The sequence below is a fragment of the Canis lupus genome, chromosome 19 (genome assembly GCF_048164855.1).
Source record: "Canis lupus baileyi chromosome 19, mCanLup2.hap1, whole genome shotgun sequence".
Classification (NCBI taxonomy): domain Eukaryota; kingdom Metazoa; phylum Chordata; class Mammalia; order Carnivora; family Canidae; genus Canis; species Canis lupus.
In genome coordinates this window covers 20,238,523-20,258,333 of record NC_132856.1, presented here as the reverse complement: position 1 = coordinate 20,258,333, position 19,811 = coordinate 20,238,523, and the positions used below count along the sequence as shown (strand labels likewise).

At 41.0% G+C, this 19,811-nt stretch overlaps 1 protein-coding gene across 2 annotated transcripts in view; it reads right to left on the bottom strand.

Annotated features, from left to right (window-relative positions):
* Positions 1-19,811, bottom strand: part of PDZRN3 (PDZ domain containing ring finger 3) — a 237,194-nt gene that overhangs the window by 168,038 nt on the left and 49,345 nt on the right. Inside the window, exons 1-2 of one of the 2 annotated variants that reach the window (XM_072785369.1) lie at positions 11,335-11,395; positions 10,669-10,741 (exon numbers count right to left, since the gene is read on the bottom strand). The exons of the other annotated variant lie outside the window; for it this stretch is intronic. The gene's annotated coding sequence lies outside the window, so the exon portion shown is untranslated. Of the gene's footprint in view, positions 1-10,668; positions 10,742-11,334; positions 11,396-19,811 lie in introns of those variants that run through there. 2 annotated transcript variants of the gene reach the window in all.

Below are 19,811 nucleotides of genomic sequence, written 5' to 3'. Positions count from 1 at the left end.
TCCACATTAATGGAGTCTGAACCAACGCCATGTCTTAAAGTCCACAGATTTGGAAAAATAATGCTGACAGAAAACATATACTGAATTTCCACAGTAGATGAGGGGAAAACTCTATGAAAAGAACAAGCCTTAGGATATAGAAAGATGACAGGGAGAGGCCAATGGTGACCTTGGTCCTCTGCTTCTGAATTTAAAGCCACTATCATCCAAAATGTATAAAAGTAAAAAAGAACAGGCTTTAACACAAGACTGGTCATAGCTAGATTTAGGTCTTCCTTCCATGTTCTTATCCATAGCTAAATGCATACCTTGATTCAAAACCTATGTCCAAAACCTAATACATGCAGGGTGCTGTGCGAATCATTGAAGAGGGCAAAGTAATTTAGAAAAGGCAATAATTACAAGAATAAACTTAAGAAGTCACAAGAGAAAATTCTGAAAATGTCCCCTACCCACCATTTCTCTTTCCCAAATCTGCCACACTAAGAAATCCTCTCAACTTTCAAAATCCCTGCCTTTAAAAGGAGTAGAATAACATAAACTCACTCTTTGCTCTTTGAAATTTTTAGAGTGGCTTATAAACACCAAGGAAATCTCAAATATAATACGCAATAATTCATTCATAATCTATGAATGTTTTTCATTTAAGAAACTTGAAAAGTTAAGACTTTGCTAAAAATGATTTCAGACAATATAAAACACATATCATTTTATAATAATATAAAATATAATCATATCTAGTATAAAGAATACTGTAATTTTGTCTTTTTCCTGTTGACAAATGGTATACTATGCCCCCTCCCCAAAAGGGAGCTATCAGCATTTGCACAAATATTTTCAAGATAGTTCAGATATCTAAATAAAGCAAAGAGATGTAAAATTACTTGTCAAAAAAGTCATCTTTTTTTCTGCACTGACCATTTACCAAGAGCTTCCTCTGGGCCAGACGTGGTACCTGGTGCTGAGGATAAAATGGTGAATAAAATAGGAGGAAGAAGACATTTATTAAATACTAACTATAAACTATGTAAGGAAAACTACTCAGTGTTTAGAGAGGAGTTCATGCCAGGAATTAAAGGCAACTCTGAAGAAATAACATCCAAGCTGCTCTCCTAGGGACCCCATGGTCACATGGGAGTGTGTAGAAGCAGCTGAGGAATGGAGGTGGCTTCCAACCCCCAAGGGTCTTCCCTACTTGTCCCTCTGGAGAACACTGGGGTCAGTGATCTGAAGAACCTAGTGCAGAATGCCACTGTTCAACCTGTGCACCTGACCAGGGAGCAGCCTTCTCCTCCCTGTGCTGCCCCAGAACTCCACCTCCTTCTTGCCTTCCCTCTACAACGCCTGAGAAGTTGCTCTGCCAGCCTGCTCCTCACATTACTGAGGCCTGTGGGCAGGGTTAGGACGGTGAGACACATATAGCAGCAGGCCTGCTGTTGGGGAAATACAGAAGGGACAGAAGAAGGAGGGGGTCTGTCCTTTCCTCTGGCCCAAACACGGCTATGGCTGGACCCTGCACATGATGGTCAAAGCCACCTCTCCCATCCACCCAGCTCCCTTATAAGAAAAACATCCAGAGCCTGGGGTTTCTCAACTCAAAAAACAGCTCAACGATGGGAAGCCAGCTGCTTTCAAAAAGAAACAACACAAGTATTCTTTATAAGACCTTTTCCATTTCCAGAAAAAAAAAAAAAAAAGTACTGTATCAAAGGCAACAGCTGCTTCAAGTTAATATAATCTGAATTATCTTGGCTTGGAACCTGATCACTAGTTTTAAGTCAGAAAGTTGGATTTCTAGGACTATTTCTCATCTTAAGATTTGAATCCTTCCTTTTTGTGGTGATAATAAAATTGAATATGTGGTTATTCTTTATTCTTAATTTAGGTTAATAATGAAACATTTTATATCCAAGGCCTCATATTTAAAAAACTATGTAACCAAACTAGTGGTTGAAAATAAAATCAATTCCAAACCTGGAATGTATCTCAACATTTTTAATCCATCTCTCTGGCTATTTTCTTCCATTTAACATTTAAATGTCATATCTTATGTCTTATGATTAATACATTTCTGAAGAATGCTTAAAGATATGGAAGACTATGTTGTTGTAATGATTCATAAGGGCAGGAAATGAACTAACATTTGAAAGCATCATCATTTCAAATCATTTTGTTGACTCTAATTAGTGAGTTTTAAAACATTAAACACCATTTAGTTCAACTTGGGTCTTACAGATGAGAAACAGAAATATGAAAATTCACAAAGTAAGGTAAATGGTTTAATGCAATATTTGTCTATGTATAAAAGTAAAGGAAACAACCAAATATTAACACATTAGAGTGGTTATCTCTAGTTGGTGGGATTTTGCCCTGTCACATAGTTTTCCGTATGTTCTAGGAAATGCATTATTTTCACACATCTGGAAAAAGAAGTTTTTCTATTTACTATGTTTTTTTTTAATGAGTCAAGAAATCATATATAGAAATTGTGCTTCCAAAAATAAACCTCTGTAGTATTACCAGTTATTTTTATATAATGAAAATAAAACTCTTGGCTAGCACTATACTGGGAGGAAAAAATTGCTTGGGTATATAGGGGGAAAAAATCTCCATGAGTCTATCTACAAAGCTAGCAGACATATAATTTAAAAGTACTAAATATTAATGTAAATGTCCTATGTTTCACACAGTATTTTTTTGCACAGTATAATAGAGGTCTTTGTAAGCTGTATTATTATAATGGTTCAAAAACATTATTATTTTAAAATATAGTAAGGTCTAGAATATCCACTCAAAACAGAAAAGTAGACCAAAATAAATTAAATAATTCACTCTTCATTCGCTTTCGCCCTGTCCCAGGCATACCTAATGCCCAAACCCTGAAGTGTGAACATGCAAACTGTCCTTCCTATTCCTTTTCCCGTCCAGGCTCCCTCTACTGGTCAAGGGCTCAGTGCCGAGGACTGATAATAAGGTCAGGGGAGAAGTAGGGGGGGGCTCCAAGCCTATAGAGAATCCAATCCAAGGCAAACACTACCAGCTTCCTAGACCCTTCGAAATGCAAACCCGTGGGAGGAGCAGGTTAAAACCTTCACCTAAAATATGCTGTGTACTTTCAAGTCATGTACTCTCAGAAACCTGTGAGTTTCATCACTGACCCCAGAAGCCAGGAACACCTGAGGTCCACACTATTTGACAGCCTATGCAGAACGAACACAAAATGCTCCCAAAGACATGGGACTACTCTTCCTGGCAAGCCACCAGATGGTCCAAATTTACCCAGTAAGTGATTCTGGTGTCCACTCTATGTCAATCACTAGGATTACACCACAAGAAAAATGCTACAGGAATGTTAAGACAGGGCTCCTATCCTCAAGAAGCCCAAGATACCCCCAGCCATCAGAACACCCAGGTACCCACAAGGAGCCAGAGGCTGTGCATAGCCAACATTCTACTTGGTTGACAAGTTCTTTCCCAACCTGATGGCTTAACTGGGGAAAAGTTACTCAAATCTGGGTTTTTAAAAATACAGTTTCAGCCCAGCAACATACTGAACTTTGATTCATCTTGTTTCCAATGCTATTTTTTTTACAGGCCAGGGGAATGCAGAATGGGAACCTCACATGACAATGGTACTAATAAAAGGTCAGGCTATGCCATTCAGAGAGGTCTAATCTATAAAATATGTTGACACAGGAATACAAACAAAAAGCCTTCAGAACTTGTCCTTGGCGTTTACATTAAGGAGAAGCCCTCTGATGGGTGTTAATGCATCTTAAACATCTTGCTCTCATGTGTGTCAAGCTTAATCTCCCTTTTGCCACAAGGGTTGCAGGCTTTAGGCCTGGAGCCGTCAGCTAATCTGAAGACAGTTTCCACTGTACATTAAAGCTACCTTCAAGTTACTGCATATAATAATTTCCCACTTACATAAGGCAAGAAATATTTATTTTATTTACTTAGTTATGAATGTAGGATTAAGTCTTTTTAAAATTAGTTTGCATTTAAAAAGAATGAATGTAAGTAAAGCTATTTTTAAAAATAACAATATGGATAGAAAAGCTGATGGTGGTATCTGAATGTCTGAAGTCTGGCCAAGGCTGGGATACAGTTTCAATATGCATGCAATTAAAATAAAACAAAACAAAAATCTAAACAACTCGGAAACGTCCCACACCACAATATTATCTTAGTTCTTCCTTAGAATCAATATTTACACTCACAGAGAACATGTGAGCAGACAGTTCACTTACAAATCACGTATAATATTTTCTGCCAAGGGCAGAAGCAGCAGCCCTGCCCTGCCCTGCCCACCATCCCTGACATGATCTAATTAGTACACCGAACATTAAAACTTCTATCTCTGCAGGGGACAGAGCCTGCACCAGGCAGTGCCTGCTCTCAAGGTAACCAACAATCTATAACTATTAACATGACTTTAATCCAGTAGGTTTAAAACCCTGTCCCTCCAAACCTTAAAACCTTTTCTCTTAAAATCTCAAGAGAAAAAAAACACTTTGTAGAGTCCTTTTTATGTGCCAATGACTATGCTGGGCAACTTACACCTATCTTGTGAATTTGATAATCACAAAAACCTATTCATTAACATTAATGAATTCAACAGTTTATAAAAGAGAGGCTAAGTAAGGCAGACCAACAAGAATAAGGTCAAAATTCAACCCTAAAGCACAGTACCCTTTCCACACCCACACCAAACAGGGGTGTGTTTGTGAATACAATCTAGGGAGCCTAATTTTTATATTCAGAATAAGAAACAAGACATGCCATAAGAAAACCTGCATCACTGTATAGATGGTAGAAGTAGGAAATTATTTCAATATACCTGCTCAATGGCATTTCAGATACATTTTGCTCCATAACTGGAAACACCCAACCTACCCATTCAAAGGAGTTTAGATGCAGCTTTGTAAACTCTGCTCCTCTTCTCATAATCTAGGGATAGAACATGGTCTTTGGCAGATGGATCCTTTTGCATCAGCATCAGATTAAGTGTACAGAAATGGAAGCTTTAGAACAGGGATGTTTGTGTGTTAATACAGCCAGGGCTGACACTTACTCATGGTCAGGAACATTGCATTATTAAGATTAAGAATCCTTAGTACAGAAAGCCCTCTGACTCCAAGAGACTGGTAAACAAAGAGTCATGGCTTATGTGCATCAAGTGGGTTTGGCACATTCGCACTATTTGAATCTATCTGCTAGATCTAAATGATGTTTGTCAGAGAGAAACAGGGAGAGGAGGAGGAAGAGGACAAACAATTAGGTAAACAGCTCATCTGGGAAAACCATTTGAAAAATAAGTGAATTCATCCATTAGCATACCACAGCCCTCTAAATGGATCCAGATAATAAACTTCCTCTGATGATTTTATCTTACCTGCAGTTAGGAACTCTACTTTTCACTGATTAACTGGAGTGGTTTTCAAGACAAGTAGCAAATATTCTGGAAGTTTTCAACCTTTCATGGAACAGGGCTTAGGCCCACATGAACAAACTCCACACTTCCTTCTTCATTCCTTTTTTGTTTTTTTTTTTAAGATTTTATTTATTTATTCATGAGAGACAGAGAGAGGCAGATACATAGTCAGAGGGAGAAGCAGACTCCCTGTGGGAGCCTGATGCAGAGCTAGATCCCAGAACCCTGGGATCACGACCTGAGCCAAAGGCAGATGCTCAACCATTGAGCCACCCAGAGGCCCCACCTTCTTCCTTCTTTATCATTGCTGTGACCAGAGCAAGCTGGTCGAATGAGCCTTCTATCTCTGCTTACTCAGCATTTCTACAGGAGGAGAGGCTGCTGCACACACCAGTGAACACTGGGCCACAGAGGGCAAGGGCATTCCAGACAATGGATGCAATTTGTTCTATTCATCAATGGAGACACCCCTCAAGTGTACCCAACATGGAGGTGCCTGAGTGTGGAAGCTCTGTTTCCTAGCATCTCACATTACTAGTCTGTTCACCTGCCAGGATACTGGTATTATCTGGGAAATACTGAATTACTTCTGAGATATAACATGTTTCACATGACGGACGCCTGAGGGGGTGCTGAAGCCAGTCTTTGAAACAGCCTGTGTCTAGATTTTCTGAGGCCTGTATTTGCAAAACTTCAACCTGAACTTCATAAACTCCTAGGTCTCCATTCCTGAACAAGAAAAAAAAAAAATCTCTTTTCTCATGTCTTAGTGCAACTTTAAACAAATAATCACAACTCAGTACCATTAGTATGAGAGAGAAACCCAAATCATCTTTTACGCTCAAAAAGCTGTCTTGTTCTCTCCAAGTATCCACATGAACCTAATGAATTTCCAGAAGATCCATACTGCTCGCCACACCTCATTGCCAGCATCATAAATTTTGATCAAAAACATCTTCTGATTCAAGTTGATTTCTAATATCTAAAGCAGCACAGAAAAGTCTGAGTCTTCATGACATTCACATTCAGAGGTCAATGGACTACACGGAGTAGGAACTAACGGACACTTGATGAATTAATGTCAGACAGATAAATAGTCACAAGATTTCCTCATAATAATCAGAGTCAAAACTAATAAAAGAAACCTAAAGAGACTGTGTGAATGCAGGACACCCTGTTACATGATGGCCATGAGATGCGATTCCTATAAAACCCAAGAAACCCCTGATGTTAAGAGGTGTTTCATTAGACTGAAATTAGACATGCTTTCCAGAGTCCTTTTGAAAAATTAAACAAAAAGGCCTCATTCCCTGCAAACTACAGACAAAATATGTCATTACTCAGACGTCACTTTGCTTTTGCTTTTGGAGGACATCATTACGAAACTCCCTTCCAGCCCCCAAAACCTATATTAACCTAAAAGGTCAATGCCCCTTTTAGGCAGCCATTTACTCTTCGTGGCTTTCATTTAGTTCCAGAGCATCTAACATTTACAGTATTAGGGGCATGATGGATATATATGGGCATTTATTTTCCCAAATCAGAGCCTGAGTAGACAGCACCATATTATGGCTTTTTGCACTTTCTTTACTTCTCTTTCTTTTTAATTTGAGGAGAGGGGAAGGAAGAGAATTCTTTACCAAAAAAGGTTCCAAGATACATTTCTCAGTTGTTTCTCACCTTAAAAATGAAGTATATCTCCTTTAAGTGTTACTGGCAACATACAACATCTCTAAGTGAGCTTAACCCTCTTCCTTGTAAATGAAAAACACATTTTCAGACTTTCTGGTGGTACTTACTTAACCATGGGCTGCAACTTGCCAAATTATATTTTCTATTCAAGAAAGGGTAGATGAACTAGATAAATCAAAAGCAGTATTTAGGACGAAGGCTGGCAGACTTGCAGAAAGAATATGCCTCATTTTATCATGTTTACACAGCCTAAAACCCTGTATTTTTTTTTTTTTAAAGTTAGCCATTCTTTGCATTTGACTGTGTTGACAATCTGGAGTCCAAAGTTTAACATAAATTTATGGCTACCATTATATGCAATTTCATTTAGAAGTCAAGGGCCACTTGCCAACTGTGGGCTTTTCTGCAAATTTTCTCTGATAAATAATAGATTTTCAAATGCTTGAATTTCCTACTAACTCACAGCAGCATGGAATAGTCTCAACAAAGACCCCAAGACCATATGGCTCCCAATGCCAAAGATATTCACCATTTGTCTCTTCATGGAAAAGATTTACTGACTCCTGCTATAAATCCTATGAAGTATTATTATGAGTCCATTTTTGCAGAAGAGGCAAAGGCAGCCCAGGGGGAGAAAGCAATGTACTAGAAGTAACACAGCAAGAAGATGCAGGCACTGGTACTTGCGGCCATCTGCCTCCAGGGCCCAGGCTCATAATACCCTTGGTGTGACTTCTCTGTCATTGATATTGCTGTAATTATGTCACCCGCATGTACTCTCCGGAACATACACATCCTTCCCTGGGCTTTGGGCTGCTGTGAATCTGGTTACTGGTTCAGAGGTTGTACCTCTGCAGTCTTGGATGTTCTCCCCTCTTCTTGGCTCTGGGTCTTGCTTCCTGAGCCATGCCTTCTCAAGCCAAACCTGTGCAATACTACATCCATTATCTCCAATCTAGAACCTGCTAGTCCCAGCTGAATGACTTACAACTACAGACCAGAAGCTATCATTTCAAGTCTCTAAAATTCTCTTTTCACATCTGAGTGAGTTCTATATAATCCTGGGACTCGCCCACCTGCCTCGCAGGCCTTTGGCTATTGTCTCCCCCATCTGTCCATGTGGCCTACTCCCACCTGTTATCTAAGCCAGCATCTGGGTCTCTTCTTAGCAGCAGCCATATGGCCTCAATTTGGGGTGTGTGTCATGGGGAGTGGGGATCACAACCCCAGCGCCATCTGTGTTCCATCAGCTTCCTCCAGCACCTGTACCCACTTCTTTTTTCAAAGCCTAATGCTTTGAGGCTTCTTCTCTCCCCTGCTCTTCCTCTCGCGGGTTGAAAAGTAAATTCTAGTTGTCACCTGATCCACACAGTAGCCCATGCCATGGATGATCCAATCCTTCCTAGGGCTACTCACTGTTCCAGGTCACACTTGATGCCAATCAGGAACCTTCCTTCTCAGCATCCTAACCATCACCAGTCCCCTGCCGTGATTGGTGGCAAGCTGCATCATTAAGATCCAAAAGTCTGCAACCAGCCAAACATGGGCTAGAGTCCTAGCACTGCTGCTGACCAGCTGTGTGAGACTGGGCAAGTCTAACGTCTCAACTTCCCTTCTGTCATCTGTAAAATGGGGAATACTATGGCTTTTATGAAGCTGAAGGGATAATGCCAGTACAGATCTAAGCATGCTGCTCAGCATACAGTAAGTGATCAATAAATGTCAGGGAGTGCTATCTTATTTATTATTCTCATAATCGCTATTACTGCTGCTACCAATTGTGACTTTTACAACATCAAAGATATCTAAATATAGAATTGTTATAGTAACTATACGCACAGTGCCCAGATAGTAACTAACTACACATACAATACTGTGTGTGCTGTGTGTTCTCTGGGGCTAGAGGGAAGTGAAGAATGCACCAAAAATTAACAGAAGTGAACATATCACTCAATCCCTCTATGCCCACATTTCTGCTTATGAAAAGGAGAAAAGCTGGATGAACTGGGAGTTCATGTTTCTCACTACTGTCTATAAGAATAAAGCTGATAAACCTGTATGCTGATTTCAGGTTCCATAATACCCTAGGGAGATAGGACAAATCCTACAGGTTTCCAAACACTGCTTATTACAAACTTTGTTTCCAATGAAAAGCATCCCTGTTATAAAAGCCAGGTTTGTCTTCATCCCTTAAACCATTTCCTGAAGCTTATCCTGTAAGATAAGAATTTTTATGTCAAAGAAATACTTGACATCTGAGCAAAGTAAAAATAAACCCGAGACGTGTCTCAACTTCACAAAGGTCAAACAGTGGACAGCCAAAATGTTCAAAGTATTAGCATAATTAGGGAAAAGGGCAAGGTACTACAAGCTTGAAATTTCCAGATGCCACATGATGATGGCTTGACAATTTTAAGTTACATTTCAAATTTTGGTCATGAGAGAAGAGAGGAGGGATGGTTTGTCTTACAACTTTGCAGTTAGACGTACTCGAACCGATTTCCTTTCCTAGTTTACACAAAATGACATCTCTTTTAACACGAGGAATGCAGAAAACCTCAACTGGTAAACAGTCATGCTCACTTACCACACTGAGACTAAAATGTGATTTTATAATCTTATCAGAATATTCCCATGACCTGCGAGCAGAGCATTCATTTCATAAAATACTGAAAGACTGGCTTTATCATAAAATTCCCAGAAGGAATATCTGAATCTGTGTGGGAATTCCCCATCAAAAGACCTATCCCCTTGTTCCAATTTCATTAAATGCTCCTTATCTGAAGGCAATGAACACATGAAGGAGGATCTCAGCAGGAGAAGCCTGGAAAGCAGTGACCACTTATTTTCTCACCTTTCCTATGACAGTACAATCCACATCTTAGCCAACCTCATTGAGGGAATAAATCCCAACAGTGCCATACCAATCACAGTAAATTCTGTCTCATAACTGAGTTGGGATGTGACCCATTCTGTCTAGCAAGTCAATACAAAGATGTAGTCTGTTTTAGGACTTCAAGGAAAGCATCGAGAGATGCTCACACTCACAAAGAGAGACAAAGAAACAATGTCTTGCTGCTGTCTCTGGAGCTGTCTTATCTAGATGTGATGCTAGGACCTGTGGCAGCCATCTTGTGACCATGAGGAGACAAAACTGACAAGCTCAGGATGACTAAGAACAACCTAGGTCTTTAAAAAAGCAAAAACAAAAACAAAACAAAGAACCTAGGTCTTTGACAAGGTCACCAAACTGCTCAGCTCACTCATCTGGAAATCACCCAGTCCTTGTACTTAAGACAACATGTTTTTGAAGTCCTGTTACCTATTGCTGAAAATACCTTAAGTAATAGAACTGGACCCGTGGAAAATCATTAAAGAAAAATCTAGTTGTTCATTAGATGTGCCTTCCAAAGAGCATCCAGAAATGGGCTGCTCTGCCTCACCACAAATGGCAAGATGTGAAAGGAACAAGTTTTAAGAGTCTGGTATCTTGAACAGCACAGATGCTGATTGCTGAGGCTGGATCTTTCAGAGCTCACCTATGATGCGTGTAGATACTTCCCCATCAAGTGAACCAGGTCTTAAACATCCTTGTGTGCTGGACTCTGCAATCTGTGAAACGAGGATTTAGGAACAAGCTTTCTAAACTGCATATAAAATGGTATAAAGGATTTAAAAAAAAAACAGTGACTACAACATCTATCAGCAATTGCTACATACAAGCTGCTATTAGAAATCACAGTTCAAAATCATGGCCTGAATTTCCAAAGTTTTTTCAAAAATTCGTTAGGGGTTTAAAGCAAAACTGATGATTTAAAAATTTTTATCAATTTTACTCAAACAGAACACTGAAACTACTTCTTATTCCAACTCCATTTAATTAAAAACAAAAATAAAAACAAAAAAACAAGGGGTGCTTTGGGGGGCTCAGTTAAGTGTCCCAACTCTTGATTTCAGCTAGGGTCATGATCTCAGGGTCCTGAGAGTGAGGCCCGCATCAGGCTCTGTGCTCAGTGTGGAGATTGCTAGGATTCTCTCTCCCTCTGCCCCTCCCCCCTCCCCAACTTGTGCATGCTTTCATTAATTAATTAATTAAAATAAACCAAATTAGTCTCTATATCTGGCAGACATAATTCAGAGAACTCTACACATATTAAAAGCATAAACCTGCTTCATTTATGAAAATGTTCTAACAATGCTCATACCTCGATCTTCTCCAGACTGTCTTCTGCCTTGTAAACCTAAACTTTCAATGAAAGGCTTAGACTTTTAAAACTTCAGCTACTACCTTACTTGCTTAAATAGTAACCAAGGGAAAAAAAAAAATAGTAACCAAGGGACCTCAGGTGTGTCAGGCACTAGACGAGGGCAGCAGGTACAAAGGGGCCTGTTGTCATGCAGTGTATGCTTTAATAGCGACAAAATTAAATAATAAATGCTAGTTTAAAAAAAAACTAAACTAAAACTTTAAGAAATAAAATTAAAGCTAATGCTAATAAGGAGATAAAGGAAGGGGCTAAAGGAAACTGGGTGGAGAAGGCAGTTCTACTTCCAATGGAGAATTAATCAGTTTCTTTGACAAGTGACATACCAGCTGTGATCCCAGAGAGAAAGAGAAGCCAGCCAAGGGAACAGCCATGTGAAGCCAGGAGTCGAAAAGAAACAGCTGCTGACACCAAAGCCACAAACCACCCCAGCGGTCTTATTTACAAAAGGTGCAGATCATCTCTAACCTGCCTTTCTACCTGCAGCTGTTATGACAACAGAAAGTCCTCCTCTTTTAAAATTCAAGGTTAAAAGCCCTACAATTGGTAAAGTCCCCTTATTATTAATCTTCCCTTGGAAAAGCACAAGGCTTTAGTTGCTCTAAAAATAAAGACTCATCTCATCGCTGTCTTATGTTTCATACTGGATCCCTTGAAGCAGTAAATAAAACTAGTTTTGACTCGAGAAGTTGAGATAGCCTTTGAGATACCTGAAGATCCACAAGGCTTCTTCTACGTCAGAGCTGAGAAGGGCTCTTCTGCAGCACTGTGGTAAATCCATGACAGTGCTATACTGATTGACACAATTACACTGCAAAACTACCTTCTAAATAACTACCCAAGTGAGAAAGGCCAATCAAGAGCTGGCTGAGGATTCCTGGGCCACTCATCTGATACAGTAGCACGTGGCAGCAAAGAAAGCTTGGAATTTGCTGGTGGAAAACCAAACCCTTTTGGTGGCATACACTTTTTATAGTCCCAGTTCCTAATACATGATATTTGCCACATGACTATATAAAAATTAAACAATAAGCCACAGCACTAAGAAGAGACTAAAAATCCTATCACTGAAACAAATGGCAAGCAAATGGAGACATCCATAAGCAGAGAAGCATGTTTTGGGTCAACCCAAAGCAATGCACTGGAAACTTGCTATTTGATGAAGGTAAGCCAGGACTGCATTTTTTTTTTTTAAGATTGATTGATTGATTTGAGAGAGATTGAGAGAGAGAGAGAGAGAGAGAGGGAGAACAAGTGCTCAGAGAGAGAGCGGGAGAAGGAGAAGGGGGCTCTAGCAGGGAGCTGATGTACAGCTCCGATCCCAAGACCCTGAAATCAAGACCTGAGCAGAAGGCAGATGCTTAGCTGACTGAGCCACCCAGGTGCCCCCAGACCTGCAGTATGTATGTATGTATGTATGTATGTATGTATGTATTTATTTATTTATTTATTTTTGACTTGCAGTTTTTAAGAGATTTGCAAAGCAGCAAGAGAAAAGCAGTGGAAGGTAGGGAGCATAGATTAATTTCCTCCTTAGCTCCTGATCCCTCAGGATGTTGGTCTCATTGTTCCATATCCAAGTGAAAAACCGGAGACCCTAAGAAGTAAATGAACTTGCCCAAGGAAGTACTGCACCTAAAATGTGAATCAGATTCATGTGGCTCCCAGTCACAGGCCCTTCTTATCACACTGCCTCACCTGGTCAACTAGGTTTGATTCATTATTCCTTGAGTAATCGGGAACAAGATTTCTCAAGGTCCTTCAAAAACAATTTTAGGGATCCCTGGGTGGCTCAGCCATTTAGCGTCTGCCTTTGGCCCAGGGTGTGATCCTGGAGTCCCGGGATCAAGTCTCACATCAGACTCCCTGCATGGAGCCTGCTTCTCTCTCTGCCTGTGTCTCTGCCTCTCTCTCTCTACCCTCCCCCAACTCTCTGCGTCTCTCATGAATAAATAAAATCTATTAAAATAAAGAAAAAAAAAACCATTTTAGTCCCTAGAGATTACTAAGAAGCTGAAGAATGTCACATGCGATGAAGACTGAGTTTCACTCAGAACCCTCTCAGGTGAGTATGAGGACAAGCAGGTTGAGGATCTTCTGAGAGGACGAGTGGAGGATGGGGCCACCCGTGCACCTAATGCCTGTATCTCGGCACAGAGCCCTTGGACGTCACATTCTTTCAAGCCTCTGCTTTCTACTCTGACAATTTCCACTACACCAAATGCCTCACTATTCTTTACTCTGTACCAGACCAGCTCCTCAGGGAAGTTCTCTGAGAAGTCCAGTGCCACCATCACCGCTGCCACTACCACACCCCCCAAACCCCAGTGGACACCACCCCAGCAGTGTGCCCCAAGGCCCACAGTGCTTGCTGCTCCTAGGACATCCCTAGCACAGTAGCAGAATGTTCGAGGTACCTCTTCACTGCTCTGAGACTTCTCCAAGCAGGACCTGAGTTCAAGTTTCTTTCCTCCCTGGTACTTGGCACGGTGCCTTCGAGTTACAAATTCAAGTAGATACCCACTGATCCTTCACGTGGCCACATGGGCCGGGGCAGCAGGACTTGAGATGAGGGACTCTCAAAGGGTTGAGAGCAGGGGCTCTGGATAATGACATCTACCCCCTATGTCACCTTGGTCTCCTCATCTATAAATGGAGGTAAGGATTTTGCTTAGCCTCTCGGAGAGCTATCCTCTGGATAACAAAGTCAGGAGATGCTGACACCTGAGTGACTGAGAACATAATGAATGTTCTGTTAGCGTTCCTTCCCTTCCTGTACCCCCTACCCCGCGCTTCATTTCCTTCCAGGCACTCACTGTCCAGCTGACACATTAATAATTTGGTTTGGCTTACTGCCAGGCCCTGCCCTGCTAGGATAACAAGTCTGTCAGGAGAGGACTCTTGCTTTCTTCTCTGCTGTGTACTGGAACGGACAACACTCACTGGGATGCCGAAGGCCTCAAGTATTTCTTAAGTGAATAAAGGCACAAACAAACAAGTGAATGACTGAACATTCACAAACAAGTGAATGACTGAATATTCAAGTATTCGCTTAAATACTCACTGACCAACTCATGAGCATACAGTCTAGAAGACACTTGAGGAATGTTAACAAAACTGAAGACCATGAATTGGTAAGTCAATAATGACAGGGATATTTCATCTTTTGTATTAGTAGCAAAGAAAAAGTGACAAATGAGTGAAATTCTTGGACACAAATTTATTGCTGATCTCACACTAGGTAGAAAAGGAGTCCTCACACCAATACCTTATCTGTTCCCAGACTCACCATTATATAATTAATGCTATGTGAACCCACACCCTCCCCTACTGATAGAACTATGCTTTAACAGAGCCCTCTAGAAAGGCACAAATCATCTGTAAGAAAATCTGCTCCAGTTGGCCAGCTGCCTGGCTTCGGGTTTCCTCAAAGGCTAGTCTTTGATTGATCGGGGCAGAGCCTTCCTATCTACATGGAAGCATTGGTGGAGGCCAAAGAGCCTCCAACTGCCCCTGTGGTATTGGTACCATTTCCCCTGGCACTGAGAATAGAGGAGGACGACAAGGAGGTAAAAGTACCCAGGAAAGAAGACCGCAAGTTCGCAACCTCCTCTCTAGGCTTAATGCCTTTCAACATGTTCCTCAAGTCTTTTCGGTCTCTCTTGCTTGGTTCTCACCCTTCACATCCAATAGATGAATGTGCTCCTCTTTTTTCTAATCTGCATAGTTGTGGGCAGCGCTAAAGAAATTTGTGCAGGAAGTAAAGAGAAGATAAAGGTCCTGAGTTCTATTATCACCATAGTTACCTGTTCAACTTGCATGAAAACCCTAAATTTACAAACACCACGTGACTCTGTCCAATGGATGGACTGAGTTTTTTGAGATTCTGTACCAAAAAACTTGAATTTCTCTAAAAGTGTTCCTCATAATGAAATGAAAGCATTTCATTCAACACTACACATACCCATGATCTTGGTTCTCCTACAAACGTTCTACAGCATCTATAGGCAAAATGCTCCGGAGTACCTCTGCTTTTCCTATTTTTTTTTTAAAGGCCTTTGTATTCCTCTCTTCTCCATATTCAGTGGTGAGAAAAGTGATTTATCACCTGCCACAGGACCGCTACTCGGGCTCCCCACCATAAATCTTGCCTTTGTGACAAAACCCTTATCTTCAAAAACAGATAGCATCAACCATTACTGCTCTCTGTGTCGATGTCCTTTTATTAAAGAACGACTGTTTTCGTTATAAATCCTTAGGCATATGAGTGGAAGACACTTTCATAGCACATGCCTTCACTGAGGGGCAATCCAGCTCAAGCGACATTCTCACTTCTGAGCAAGGGCAAAATCCCTAAGTAAATGCGTTCCACAGGGGCTGAGCTGAAGGACATTTTTCAAAGACCAATGCCATTTGGTTGAAGTTGGCTCTGGAGGGCTGCATACCTTTTCAATCAAAGCCATAGCTGCTGGAGGGTGAGCCCTACCCCCGGAGATGAGCCCTGAGAACTCCACACATCTCCATGGAGCAGGTGGGCCCCACCTCATCCACAGACTCTGCTCCCGGGCTTCCCTTCTAAGGTGGCTGCTCAGAACCCCAAAAAAGGAAGCCGTGCCCTGAAAGCTGATATGATCACAGATGCTTCCCCTGGTCTGTTCGGTAAAGGTGGCGACATAGCTTTCTCTACCTCACAGGTTTGCAGGCAGCCCCCAGACTGACAGGGCAGGGCAAGGAATGGAAGACGGGGTTCGGTTTGGTGGAAACATTCTGGACAATGCTGTACTTAATGTGAGTAGGGGCACCATGACTGTTCTCAGAAAATTAATTCCGTGTGTGTCAACAGAATTTTGACTCACACAAAAAAGCATCTTAAAAATCACTTCATGGGACACCTGGGTGGCTCAGCAGTTATGCATCTTCCTTCAGCTCAGGGCATGATCCTGAGGTCCTGGGATCAAGTCCCACATCGGGCTCCCTGCATGAAGCCTGCTTCTCCCTCTGCCTATGTCTCTGCCTCTCTGTGTGTCTCTCATGAATAAATAAATAAAATCTTTTTAAAAAATCACTTCATTTAGCGTCTTTCTTTTATAAGTAAGCCAGGTGGAGTGAAATAGTTAGGATTCAAGTCTCTATAGTCATTCTTTCTTTTCAAACTTAGTAATAAAAAAATAAATAAAACAGCAAATCTACTCACACCTATGTGTTTTTTAATTTTTGAGCCATTTAGTGTGTGGTCACATGGATTGATTCTCTTCCTCTCTTATCTCTCTTTTAAAAATTTTAGTTAAGTTCTTCCAAAGTATCAAAGCGCACATAGTCAGATTGCTAGTTATTGACTCAGCTGCGCGGAAATCCAATGCTATGTACTGTCTACTAGAGAAAAAAGTAAAGAAGTTCTGGATTGATCCATCACAATGCTTTATCATTAGCTTCCATGTGCTTCTTTTCCAGTATGCTTTTCTTCCATGGGCCTGAAGACCTTGCATGGATGTCGGGGAAGCAAGCTATCTGGTGGATCTCTGTGGGAATGAATCATGCTGTGCATTCCGGCTGTCATAGAGCATATAACTCAAGCACAGCTAGTTGCTTCTCAGGTCCAGGCACACCTGAGTCCCTATAAGCAGGGACATAGCAGTCCTTAAAAGGAGGACTACTGTCCCAAGACAGCGCATAATCAGGTACTAATAGAAATAATCAGACCAACCCAAGAGAAGTCAGCCAAAGAGGAAGCAGCTTGATTTTGCAAGAGTACCCTCCCCTCAAATTTCTAATAAAAATGGAGATTCCTTCCTGTATTTGGGGGGAAATATATATATATATAATAAATATATATATATTTATCACTTGGATTTCAAGAGTTTAATCGGAAACTTGGGAAAACTGGAGTTTTGAGAAGATTGTTCCTGGAGCTTTCATGCCGGAGACCTCAGATAAACAGAAAATGCCACAAGCTCATTAGCAAAAGGGGGGTTTTTTCAGCTCTTCCTTTGTATTCCACAGTGTGCTGCAGAGACTATGGCTTATCTCAAGTCTTATAGCAACATACAGAGCTTGTTGATAGTTGGTTGGAAACCAGGGATGGCTTGTTATAAATGCTGATCAGTTTTGCTGGCCCCAAAGGCCTCTCTGAGGTCCTAAGGTGACCATTTCTGGCAGTACAAGACCCCAGAGCTGATAGCTAGGCATGATCTCTAGGGCTTCCGTTGCCTGGGAACCACAGAGCATATACAATGCACCTCAGCCCTGATTGTCTTTATTACAATGTGTAGCAAGTGACAGTGGAATGTAGGTGACCAAGAGGACCAGGGGGAGAGTGAGGAACAATGGCCTCTAAAATGAAATGCTGCCACAGGAGGAGTACTTTCTAGCAGAGATTAGCAAACCATATCCAGCAAACCAAATCTGGCTCACTGCCTGTTTTTTTAAAAATAAAGTTTCATTGTAACATAGTCATGTTCATCTGTTTACATATGGTCTGTGGCTATTTTCACACTAAGATGGCTATACTGAGTTGTTGCAACAGAGATTATATGGCCCCCAAAGCGAAAACATTCATTATGTGATCCTTTACAGGGAGGAAACCCCCGTTCAATGGTAAAATGCAAATGTTATGGACCATGTTCATTCTTCCAAATCTATACAAGCTCTCCAAAAATATCTTACAAAATAACATAAAATCGACCTCCCAATTCACATGGGTCATTACCACACATTAAGAGTAACCCAGGCTGGAACACTTAAAAAAAAAAAAGGCGGCCAATACTGAAGGGCGTTTCCACTCCACCAGGATAAGCCATTCACTTTTGCCTTGTCACAAATGCAAACTTTTGGCTGCCAGGAAGAATATGTAGCTAGACTCTTAGTACACCCTCTAGACAGGAGTGGACTGTGAGAGGCAAGAATACCTAAAATTAAAAGGGCAAATACTCTATTCTAACATCACAGAGAAGTAACAGTTGCCAGGATTAATGAGCTGGCTTTAGCCCTGTCCGATATTTGACACTCAGCCTAGAAAAAGAAAAAAAATGTCCAACATTAATTACCTTCTTCTAGGGCTAAAGGCTGCCCTCTAAGTACATTCTAACTCCCTCTCTTTGAGCCTCTTGACTGCTAATCTCCTTGGTATCAAGAAAACCTGCCCCAGGACAGAAGTGCCTTCTTGGCTAAAGCTCTATAAAGCTTCAGAAACCAAACTGAGTGCTTGACCATGCTAATTAGGTAGTGTGAGCCCGGACAGCTAAGAAAGCCTTCTCAGCTCACTCTCCTTCCCCAACACTTCTTTAAAAACAGAAACAAAGTCAATGAGTGCAAACATGCACATTCTATTACTGCAAAACAGCCAAAAGGCAGAGCCAATAGAGACCCTACCTAAAAGACAAGGTGATTTTTAAAACCAATTCAAGTTTTTCCCCTCCTCTAGCTCATTTCTGTCTCTGGCAGTTCAGTCCTGTGTTAAACAATTGCTTCATTTACAACACAAGTTGTACTAGGGCATGCTGTGAATTATAACTGAGTTTTAAACCTCTCAATTCACTAAAGGGCTGTGATAAGATGCTTCTCCTTTGAAGTGTGGTACGAGTGAGCAAAGCAATGGTTTAGAAAGGAAAAGTTAATAAGTTAATGTACAAAAAATCTCCCAGCTCGGAAGGATTTCATCTTTCTCATGAATACTAGTGCTTCTGTAATTCAACATGACTGCCTATAAAAACAATGAACACAAACAGCATTATATCATACTTAAAAGGAAAAACAGCAGCTTATAATTACACAGTTAAGTCTTAAGAAAGCTCACAAACAACTACAGAACAAATACGGTATGTGTGCTGTTCACAGATCACAAAGGTGCCCACAACGTTCTGGAAAAGCCATCCCGGCATGAACAACTCTAGTGTAATACATTACACACCTCCAAGAGTGCTTAGAGATCTCACTTCCAGGGCAAGTCTTCTTTTGACATTTGTGTCCAGTGCAGGGAAGCTCCACACAAGAAAAAGTCATTCCTGGAATGTTCATCTCATCTTTTGCTCCCAGAAATCTAACATAGTAACTTTCCCAAGGACAAACTTGAGAAACAACGGTCGAGTCAAATAGAAAACTCATAATCAAACTTGATAATGTTTATAGCTGGGCCAAACTGAGATGTGTGGGTTTTTTGTTTTTAATATTTTATTTATTTGAGAGAGACAGAGAGTGAGCAAGAGAGAGAACACAAGTGGGGAGGGGCAGAGGGAGAGGGAGAAGCAGATTGCTCACTGAGCAGGGAGCCTGACATGGGGCTCCATCCCAGGACCTTGGGATCATGACCTGAGCCAAAGGCAGATTTTTTTTTTTTAAAGGTTTTTTATTTATTTATTCATGAGAGACACAGAGAGTTGGGGGAGGGGGGAGAGAGAGAGAGAGGCAGAGACACAGGCAGA